Below are 12,017 nucleotides of genomic sequence, written 5' to 3' on the forward strand. Positions count from 1 at the left end.
TTAGGGAGAAGTATGCACACGGAAACAATTTATTAGCCGGATCTTTAACACAGCCTGCACCTTCAAATCATCCATGGCGACTCCCTTGGCAGAGATGAAGTAGCCTAAGAAGGACATTGAGGTTTTATAGAACTCGCATTTCTCAGCTTTGGCATAAAGTTGGTGTCGGATCAGACGTTTCAGTACTGCCCTTACATGTTGGACGTGCTCCTCTAGTGTATCCGAGTGTATCAGGATGTCATCGATATAAACGATAACCCAGCGGTCCAGCACATCACGAAACACATCACTGACGAAGGACTGGAACACTGCTGGACTGTTAGAAAGGCCGAACCGCATGACCAAATATTCGTAGTGACCGGACTGGGTAGAAAAGGCGGTTTTCCATTCATCCCCATTCAGGGTATAGGCTTTGCGCAGATCCAGTTTGGTAAAGTAGCTGGCTTTGCAAAGCTGTTCCAGGGCTGAGGGTACGAGGGGAAGAGGATAACGAAACTTCACCGTGATCTCATTCAGAGCGCGATAATCGATGCAAGCTCGTGTCCTTCTTCACGAAGAAAAATCCCAATGATGCTGCCGATACAGAGTCTCGGATGAACCCCTTCTTTAATTCCTCCTCGATATACTTGTTCATGGCCTCGGACTCCGGTTGTGATAGAGGGAAGGTCCTCCCCTTAGGTGGAGTGGTGTTGGGCAGGATCTCAATGCAGCAGTTGTGAGGTCGATGCGGTGGCAGTTTGGTGGCTCTGATTTTGCTGAAGACTTCTGCATGGTTGAGATATTCCACCGGGAGACCGAGAATGTCGGTGGCAGTAGGTGAGGTGATCGTGGAGTTGAGTTGAAGCGGTACCTTAGCGCAGTGATTCCCAACCCCCGGTCCCCGGACCGGTACCGGTCCATGAATCAAATGGTACCGGGCTGCCCAAGGAACATTAAATTATTTAAATTTTATTTTATTGCAACTTTCCATGGACGAGAGGTTAACCGGGAGCTGAGAGACATCACCTAAAGCCGTACCAATACCGTGCATGCGTGAAATATCGGGGCGGTTTTAGGTGACGTCTGGAGCTGAGCGGCTGCAAGCGGCAATGGCGTTGTAGCTTTGGTGGAGAGAAGGTGTGTATCGCTCTTCTCTCTGTTCACCGGTACTTTCTCATGTTTAACAAAACAACGGAATAAACTGGACATAAGCATCACACTTCGGGTGTCATTGTCTCCTATTACCCCATATGGAACTGCCTCGTTGCAAAAAAACAAGCTCAGGGTTCTCATTGATTTCGTGTTCTAGTGAGTTAAAATGTTAAATCACTTTATATTCATTTTTGGTGCAACTGTATTTTATTTTAAAGGAATGTTTAACCACTTGTAACAAATCGGTCTCAGTAAGTTCATAGACCTACAGTTACACTAAAGTTCGGCACTCAAATACTGTGTTTAAATAGAAAGACTTGGATTAAGCGGCCAGAAAAGGACACAAAAAAAGTTTCCACATAACTAGATTGAATACAAATGCATATATTATGCCAGCAAATACAAACACCAACTGTTCACCATTTAGCTACTTGTCTTTGGTGGGTCCTTAGTTAGGCCTCTCTCATTCCTTGCAGAAACAATGAATAATCCTGAAAAAAATGGATAAAACCCAAGGTTGAAGAGAAGAAGAAAAAAGTAATCCAATTGTCTCTCGAAACTTAGCAGCCATGAAAATCCACCCTCATTTTAACTGGATACCTTTTCCTGGAAAGAACTTGTAGGGAAGAACCAGCATGCACAACTCCCAAACCTTGCCTACTTTATTCTCTAGGCCTTCCTTCCTCTCCAGTGTACTCCTTCAAAATAAAAGTCCCTTTACTCACCCATAATAGGGTTTCAACCTAAAAGTCTCCCAAAATTAACAACATAAATGAAGGATGTTGATATAAAGCATACAAACTCAAAACCAGCTCAAAACAAATAATGAACTTAAATTAAGGCCTGAAACACAAATAAAATAATATATATGCATTAACAAAACTGTGCCTCTTTAACGACCAAAAAGCAAGTAGGTGCATAATATATTGTTTTTGTGGGCCTTAATAATGTAGCAAGGCTACAGAGTCGTCGTCCCCCGACAGCGGCTACAGAGGGAGAGTTCCCCAGAAGGGTTTTAAATTGACAACTTTCACTGTATCTTCCTTATCATCTGGACAAATCCATTTGATTCAGTAATTTACTGGCCCAAGCTTCATCTTCACCCTGGCTGGCCCTGACCACCGCGGGGCTAGTTTAGAGGTGAAATTATCAGAAGCTTTGGAAAAAGGATGAGCCCTCACCCAGACCAGGTCTCCCACTTGAAAGTGTACATCTCTCCTGTGGGTATTGTAGTACCTGGCTTGTCGAAGTTGAGCTTTCCTCACAGATCTTTTCACCTCTTCAGCGAGTAGATGTTGCCTTTCAATTATAGAATAGGAAAATTGAGAGGTGTTTGGAGAATAATTAATGAGTCTCTCCAAAGGACCTTGCTGGGGTCTTCCTGTAGTTTCATGTTTGGCATTATTCAGTGCAAATCTGAACTCAGATAGCCACTTGTCCCACTCTCTGTGATTTTCTCCCACATAAGAAGCCATCATGGTTTTCAGAGTTTTGTTGACTCGTTCAGTGAGGTTGGTCTGGGGGTGATAACTGGTAGTTAATTTTTGAGTAACGCCCCAGTTTTTGCACAGATCAACCAAGAGCTGACTAAGAAACTGTGGGCCCCTATCAGACAGGATGTACTTGGGCACGCCCCATCGATTGAAGATTTCATCCTTCAAAATCCGACAGATGCGTAAATCTCTTAAAGGGAATAGCTCCACCGACTTTGTAAAATAGTCAAGCACTACAAGGAGATAGATGTTGCCCTTCTTACTTTTTGGAAATGGCCCCATGAGATCAATGCCCAGCATGTGACTCGGTTCATTCACTTCAGTTGATTGAAGAAACCCAAGGGGTTTGGTATTTGAAGGTTTGTATTGTTGACACACAACACACTATTTCACATGCTGCCACACATCCTTTCGGACATCTGGCCACCAGGCCATCTCCAAGATTTTAAGAAGAGTTTTCATCTTCCCCAGATGAGCTCCTAAGGGGTTGTCATGGAAATAGCCTAGGAAAGTGGGAGTAAAAGATTTTGGGACTACCAGCTGGTATTTAACACCATCAGCACTTGGAATAATTCGGTAGAGTACACCCTGCTGGATTTCCCATCTTATTCTATCACTTTTCTCCTCCTTTCCATCGACTTTTCCCATTAATTCCTTTACCAGCTCATCTTGTTCTTGGCCGACCTGTATCTCAGCCAGAGAAGTTGGTAAGTTGAAATTCCATGATGAGGTCTTCGCTACATATGCAGCCAGAACAGCGTTGTCTTCCACAGATCTAGATAGGGCATCTGGTACCACATTCATTCGGCCCTTTCGATAGTGAACCTGGAACTGAAACCGCTGTAGCCTCAAAGTCCACCTATAAAAAGGTTGGGAATCACTGCCTTAGTGGACCGGAAGTGCTGGGCGCAGGTTCTCCCCCAGCTAGTAATCCGTGGTTCTTGCCATGAGATGCCTGGGTTGTGAAGTTTCAGCCATGGTAGTCCCAAGATTAGAGCGTGGTGAGGAGAGTGGATGATGTGGAAGTGGATTGTTTTGCGGTGACGGGTGACCACTTGTAGTCCGATATCTTGAGTGACAGACTTTATCCGTATATCGCGACCGCCTATCGCCTCCACTACCAAAGGAGAAATGCATTCGGTTAACGGAACGTTATTGAGTCTAGCGAACTCCTCCGACATAAAATTTCCCACCGTGCCGGAGTCAATAAGAGCCAGAAGATCAATATGTCTTCGCTGCACTTCCAACTGTCACAGTTCTGCGACTGAGGGGTGAAAATGTTCAGACTCAGCAGGGTGCTACGCTTATTGGGCGGTATGATAGGGCAGGTAGGTAGCATATGTCCGGGTTCCCCACAGTACAGGCACAGATTATGACGGATGCGTCGCACTCTCTCCTCGGGAGTGAGGTAAGTGTACCTGAGCTGCATGGGATAACTCCATGAACTCTGACAGATTTCTCCCCCTGTCACAGCAGGCGAGCTTGGCTTGCAGCTCGCAGTTCAAACCCTTGCAGTACAGGCGCTTGAGGGGTTTCTCCTCCCAACCTGCCTGGGTGGCGAGGGTACAAAAGGCCAGGGCATAGTCCACGGCAGGGCGATCTCCCTGGGAGATAGTTAGCAATCACTCCTCTGTGCTCTGTCCTCCAGCGGAGTGTTCAAAGACGCTGCGAAACTGGGAGAGGAAGTGGTCGAAGGAAGGAAACGCGGTTCCGTCCTCCCTCCATACTGCGGTAGCCCATTCTAACGCCTTATCAGTGAGAAGCGTGCACACGAAGGCTATTCGGCTAGCATCAGTGGGGTAGAGAGAGGGCTGTTGCATCATGAATAGTGAACACTGCATTAGAAAGCCCTTGCACTTCCTGGGATCACCGCTGAACTTGTCCGGGAAGGCGAGCCGAGGATTAGCGATTGGGGCGGCTGCGTACGAGGCTGCAAGTGGGATCACTGGCGGTGTCGGGTTGGGCGTTGCGGAGATTCCCTGCAAGTTGTGCAGTGCCGTGACGAGTTCTCCCGTGAGCGAGGTAAGATGCGTCAGCTGCTGATGGTGGCCAGCGAGTTGCTGGGCTTGGGCAGACAGCTCCGTCTCGAGCTGAGAGATGGCTGCTAGATCGCTTGGTGGCGAAGTCTTCTGTAATGACGCATCATAAGGCTGAGGATCCATTCGCAGCTTTTATTACACAAACTCGTAAGTTGACAGGCAGGGTACGATGACAGCAAACACAACAGAATAGGTGAGGCAGGAATGTTGTCAGAATAACATGTAGAAGGTCAGGGCAAGTGGCAAGTAAGATTTGGAAGGTTTGTGTCCCATTACATCTGGTGTAAAAGTAACACTGCATTTCAGAAAAAGAACATCATACTAACAGTAAAACATGATGGTGGTAGTGTGATGATCTGGGGCTGTTTTGCTGTTTCAGGACCTGGAAGACTTGCTGTGATAAATGGAACCATGAATTCTGCTGTCTACCAAAAAATCCTGAATGAAAATGTGCAGCCATCTGGTTCATGATCTCAAGCTGAAGTGAATGACAATGATCCAAAACACACCAGCAAGTCCACCTCTAAGTGGCTGAAGAAAAACAAAATGAATACTTTGGAGTGGCCGAGTCAAAGTCCTTACCTGAATCCTATTGAGCTGACCTTAAAAAGGTGGTTCATGCACGAAAACCCTCTAATGTGGCTGAATTACAACAATTCTGCAAAGATGAGTGGACCAAAATTCCTCCACAGCGCTGTAACAGACTCATTGCAAGTTATCACACACGCTTGATGGCAGTTCTTGCTGCTAACGGTGGACCAACCAGTTATTAGGTTTAGGGGCAAACTCTTTTCATACAGGGCCATGTGGGTTGATTTTTTGTTTTCCCTTAATAATAATAATAAACTGCATGTTGTGTTTACTTGTTATCTTTGACAAATATTTAAATTTGTTAGATGATCTGAAACATTAAAGTGTGACAAATGTGCAAAAAAAAAAAAATCAGTAAGGGGGCCAAAACTTTTTTACACCTGTGTATGTGTATATATATATAATTTTTTTTGTTACTAAAACCCGTGAGTTTGTGGATTGTTTTGTACAGGTTGATTCCAGGCCTAAGTTTCCAACCTCCCCTGATCCTGCCCCCCATATCGATGACCTCATTACTGAGCTCCTATATAAAGATGCTCCAGAAGAAGAAGGTGGAAGGGTAGAAGGTGTTAGTAGTGGTGTGTTTATTGCAGTGTTGTGACAGAGTGATTATTGTGTTTTGTAATAGTTCCTGTTCTGGTTTTGACTTCTGCCTGTTTCTGACCCTGAGCTTGGTTTACCCTTGGATTTGTTGATGTGGTTCACTTTTTGTGTGTGTGTGTATATATATATATATATATATATATATATATATATATATATATATATATATATATATGTATATATATAATGTGTGTGTGTGTAAAATCACTGTAATATTGTGCACTGTTTCACTGGCAGTAGTAGTGTGGCTGCCCTTTTTTCTTTGGGAGTGGGTTCCATTTTCCCCTGTGTGTTCGATAGGGAGTCAGGGGAAGTCCCACTGTATTTTTCTTTTCTTTGCTTTCAGGTAAGAAGTTACCTAATGATTTTTTTTTTGTTTATTATTTTGGCTTGGGCCCACTGTGGGGAGGACATGATTTGACATAACCTCAGAGGGGATGTTTCCAGGAACCCTAGCTGCCAGGCATCAGGATACCTTTTGGCCTGCCTGGCAGAGATGACAGATCTTGTGCTTACCAGGGAAACCCAGGTTGCAAAATGACACCACTGATTGAGGTGGCAATTTGGTGGCTGCTTGCTCATCATCATGTGGTTGGTCTAAGAGGCTGGATAAGTGTTCTGTTTCTACAGTCCTACAGTTCTCCCAAGACCTGTGGTAGCAGGTCATTTTATATACAGATTAGGATATGTAGCAGGTGTATATTGTGTTACCATATGGTTTGGGACTGGCTGGGTCCCAACCTGGAAAGGAGTGCATAGTTTACCTGGTCCTCTGTACAAATTTAATTTTTTTTTTTTTTGTGACTGTATAGAGGAGATTGCTTGAAAGTCTAGTAGGACAACATTTCACACAGCACAGAAATTGCTGCAGGATAGAATAGTTAGAATTCACCTTAGTGTCACAGCCCCTGCTTTGCTGCTCCATCTATGCCAGTATATATTAATTTATTTCTGGTTACCATCAACAAGAAAAATGACTTTTGTTCAATGTCCAAACTGGCCACTAAGCACAGCTAACCTTAAAAGCACAGCTCCCCTACAGGACAAAATATTAAACTCAAAACTACAAAACTGAACTTTTTCACATATTGTTACAATTAGGATGCCAATTCTTTTATGATAGTTTGTTTGTAAAGATGTCCGAGGATAAAATTATGAGCAATGAGGAAGACAACAATAACTTTCTTAAGAGCCTGTTTCATCTTTAAAGTTGATTGAGAGTGGCTTAGACCGATCACTCTTAAAGGAGACTTGGCTGGATAAAGGAGAATTTAGTCTTTCCTCAGTTCTAAAGATTAGGAAAAAGTAATTGTATGTAATGTTTATTATTTTGTTTGTTTATTTTGTCAGTTACATTTTTTGCTACATTGTATTGTTATTTTCTATTAAGACATTTGCTAGTCCCAGTACTAAGAGTGTTGTTCCTTTTATAAAACTACAAAAATTAACCCGCACTTGCCTTAAACTCAGGCAAATAACACATGGTGAGCTATGCCATGGTGATGACCCTGTAATTTGGACTGGTGATATTTTTTATATCATGAGTTTATGGCTCATATCAAACTTATGGCTACTCCACTCAATTCTTGCAAATTTGTGGGTTAATTTAAAAGAACACTCCAGTATCTGCTGTCTGTTTATTGACCTTGTTACATTAGACTCACACTGGATGTGAACAGCTTAAACATGTCTGCACCATGAGTCTGGCTTCAGTATCTGGTGGATAAGTTAGTGTATGGCCATGAGGAGTAGTATTAGATCTCCACAATTAAAATTAGGAATTACAATCTCCATATTTAATTTATCACTCTCCTTGTCCAAATGATGACTCCTAATCATTCAAAACTGTCTGAAGACAAATTTCTGTATGTTAAGTAAACCTTGTAACGGTCCACGTGTATGTCACACCTAAACCGTACATGATTAAACGGGGCACCACTCCCTAATACAGGTATTATACCAGAAAACAGACAGACACACCAAAATGTATTAGAAACAAACCAAAGTGTATTATGCAAAATTATTATTAGTATATTATACAATATTTACAAATATATACAAAAAGTACACACACACAAAAAAAACCCGAAGTGTGTGTGTGTGTGTGTGTGTGTGTAGTGTCCTTTAAGGCCTCGGTGAGTATAAATGTCTTTATATAGCACAATCTCACCGGATGTAGTGACGTGCTAGGAAGTCCGGCTTATGGATGTGTGTACTAGCGTCCTCACAGGTGAATAATTCAATAAAGGGAGGAATATTCCACAATTAGTCTCTCCACGCTAAACAACACCACGAATAATCCACACAGAAACCGCGAACACTCCTTACAATATCAGCGGATACACCAATCGCCATCAAACGCGCCACCTCGAACGCCGTCGGCCCGCTTCCTTATATGGGGGGGGGGGGGGAACCCGGAAGTGAAGCGATCTCGCGTGACGTTATCGGCGCGGTCTCGCGAGAGCGGTAAATGTGGCAACACAAATGAAACAGAATATATTACCGGTGTACACAATCAGGTAATGCTTACTCTATACAACATTTAGGCATTAAGACATTATGTCACCTTATATGGCTCTGCTACAACCTTACTGCAAAAAGGTCTCTGGATACATGCGATGCTCTAGCCATTACTGACTACAAGACTGTAGAAGCTTAAGATTGAACTTTAAGTAAGAAGGATGGAAAACTCTCTCTCCCCTTTAAATCACAGTAACTTTAACTAATCATCAACACCTGTGCACACATTTATGCAGATGAGGGAAGACAGAGAATTCTTCCAATGGATTTATATTGGCAGGTAGGACCGTAGCATATCTCCAAACAAATAATACACCAGCCACTTATGCTTAAAAAATAGAGTTATCTCCCCTGCATGATGGAATTTTGAAATGTCGTTGATGGGAAAGAAAATTTTATCAGTTTGATCCAATAGCGAATTTTTTTATTTAGATTTTTGCGTTGTAGTCTTTCAAATCTGTGTCATCAGCTGTCTGCTTTATTTGAACGGAAAAGCACAGGACCGCGCAGCGTGCACGCGCAGTCAGAGCTGGAGGCATTTATCTATAACGTTAATCGGCGGAAAACCGCAAAGACGGCAACCAAAAGCAGTGAAATGTCACTATTCTTATTACCAAAATTGTACCAAATTTGGTAATAAGAATGGTGTTAGAAGTTGTGTTTTTGTGTGTTATTACCCAAACAAAATATTAATGCAAACAATCCATTCAATACTAAATAAAAATAACATTTATTGATTTGGTCTTTGTCTTGTGCCATTTTAAATAATATAACTTTTGGCTAACTATGTAGTCATATAATATATAATATAATATATAATATAAAAATATAATTTAAATTCTCACTGAGGGATAAAACACCCTAAATATGAAATATTAGAACCACCACTACAAAGAGGCTAACAGTTATGTTTTAGGGAAATTGTTAGAAAGATGAATATTGGGAATCAACAAATTCTGAGCTAGGTGAAGACCACAGCACCTTTCCTGAGATATTTTTTAATTTTGATAGAAAGTGGATTGGACTGGTCACTCATAAAAGACACAAAACTGCTGGATACAGAAGAATTTGGTCCTTTCTTAGTTCCTCTATAGAGTATCGAGAAACTGTACTTTATTTATTTTATGTCTTAAAATCTTAATCTTTAAGAGTGCAATTAGAATCTTTCACATGGTTAAAAAAAATCAAAGTGTGTTTTCCAAATCAGGTTAGAAAAGATATAGGTGCTAAAGTCTCTAATCTATGTCCCATCTGCATACAGGGAGTCCTCCTTTCACCAGAAGATGTATAAATTATTCTACACTTTCATATTTATTGACCTTTTTTGTTTCAGATGTGTTATGACCCTCACACTTGTTTTATTTCTGTGCTGCCCTCTGGTGTTTTCTTGTACCCGTCATGTGTTTTCAGGAAGACGGTTCCCGGAGTTAATAGGAGAAAGGTACCGATTGGTTATCATCTCCACCTGTTCCAGATAAAAGGACTGCCTGGATCCCTGATTGAGGCCTCTTTTTGCCTCTTCGTGCAATCGTGGTTGCTTTGACAGTGTTCATTCGTATGCTGTATTCTCTGAATGTTAACCCATTTCAGTAATTTTTGATTCTCCGTCTTACAGAGAAGGTGTGTGTTTAGAGTGTGTTGAGCCTATGAGTTTTGTTTTGTTTTGGTCTATTTATTACTTCAACTGATTTGTTTGTGCCTGACCCATGCCTGATACTGACTATGATTATATAATCGGTTTTTGACTTGTTATCCAGCCAATTTCAAAATACATTTATTACCAAAACATACCAACTAATGGGGACAAGGTATGTTGGGGATCTATGGCAGTTATTTTGGAAACCTTTTATTATATTTTATTTTCTTTCATTTTGGTTTAGTAAGAGAGAGGTGTTTTGAGGAAGTTCTGTTTATTATTTTGGCCTTGTCCTCCCCTGAAGCCTAAAACCCTTGTCAACTGTTGAATAAAAGATTCTGAATTATAATATGTCTGTATGGAGACTTTCATTTGCCCATTCTGTTGCGACTGACCCCTAGACTGTCGTAACGGATGATTTTACATGTACATTTTTGACTGTTTTTTTAACCCAGCATTGTAAATATTTATATTATGATTATTTGGCTTTCCTCACTGATTGTTCTTTTGATCAAAGTTTGTACTATTTTGTACCTTCAAACTACATTACAGATTTTTATTTGCACTGTGTTCTGGTACTTTTGCTAAATATTGTCTGCCCATAGATTCTTAAATCTCCCTGAAACTTTTGCAGACTGCCATAAGTTGAGGATGTGACATTACTGGTTGCTCTTGACAAACAGCTGGTTACAGGAGATTTTGGTCTTCCCTCATTTCCTCTAAAGAATAGTGTAGAGGAGCAATGAGAGAGAAATAGGATGTAGCAGACTGGGTTACCAAATAGTTAGAGAATTTGTTGTGATCATTTTTCACTGCACATGAACCTCACCAGTATGGTCACAGTAAAGGCCTCCAAGTTCCTCTATGTGCACATTACTGAGAATCTCATGCATGTTCTCAACCTGACCTATCCAGACAGAATGCCTGGCAAAACACCCATTTTCCTGCCTCACTATATTCTACATTGTGTACATAAAGAATATCTTGATCACTTCCATCACGGACTGCTAAGAAACCTGCATCTTATTGAATTGACAGAACTCAAAGAGAGAACATTTGTCCAGGTCAGAAATATTAGTGTTCTAATAGTTTAAGATCAGACATTTATTAGCCATATTAAAGCAGTTACCAAAACGGCATTTGGCCTTTCGGAACTCGAGCTGCGTCGGAACGCCCCTGCATGACCACGCTCTGAACCACATGTCAACATTTAATGCCACGCTGCTTGTGCCGGGAGAAGAAGCAGCCATTGGTCCTGCTTCTTTGAGGGAGCAGGAGCTCGATTCAGCAGACGAGGCTGGAGAGGACTCATCCGCCTCCAATCCGGCTGCTATATCAGCCTGCGAGCCCGACGAGAGCCAGCGCCCGGAGGCTGAGGCCCAGGACGCAACCCAGAGTGCCTGTCTGGGATCTGGCAGTTGTGCTGGCAGCTCTATCAGAGCCCCCCTTCAAGCCATTGACCGAAGTGGCCCTTAGAAGGTGCCTTCGGCCCCCTCATGACCTGTCATGTTGCAGGCATTCTGCCCTCCTCCTGCTCGTCTGCTGTGGCCCTAATAGGAAAGGTTTCCCGGCCACTAAGCAAACGTTGAGCAGATGGGTAGTGGATGTGATTGTGTCGGCTCACGTTACGAACCGGGGACAGTGGGGAAGAAAGGTAAAACGGAGCAGTTAGTGGTCTCGTTCCTCAGTGAACTAGGGTTACGGTCATAACCTAGAGAGGAATTAATGGTAAAGGCTGCACAAATCTGGAAAGAGCTCCGAAAAGATGTTAGATATGCCACAAGTATTTTTAAATGTAGATTAGACTTTCTTTCATGAAATTTTCAGTATTTTCTTATACTTTATTTCTGTATTGCACTATATGCTATGCACTACTGTCCAATCCAATCTAATTACAAAGTTTCTTAACAGATTTCCCATGTGATAAGGATGGTCGTTAACAGCTTGCTATTAGTTTAACTACTTAATATTTGAATACAAATATACAAATAGACAGATATAAAT

General features: G+C 42.0%; 1 protein-coding gene across 1 annotated transcript in view; it reads right to left on the bottom strand.

Annotated features, from left to right (window-relative positions):
* Positions 1 to 12,017, bottom strand: part of LOC113653191 (NACHT, LRR and PYD domains-containing protein 12-like) — a 155,041-nt gene that overhangs the window by 46,851 nt on the left and 96,173 nt on the right. The gene's annotated exons all lie outside the window — the stretch shown is intronic.

Source organism: Tachysurus fulvidraco, chromosome 13, assembly GCF_022655615.1.
Source record: "Tachysurus fulvidraco isolate hzauxx_2018 chromosome 13, HZAU_PFXX_2.0, whole genome shotgun sequence".
Classification (NCBI taxonomy): domain Eukaryota; kingdom Metazoa; phylum Chordata; class Actinopteri; order Siluriformes; family Bagridae; genus Tachysurus; species Tachysurus fulvidraco.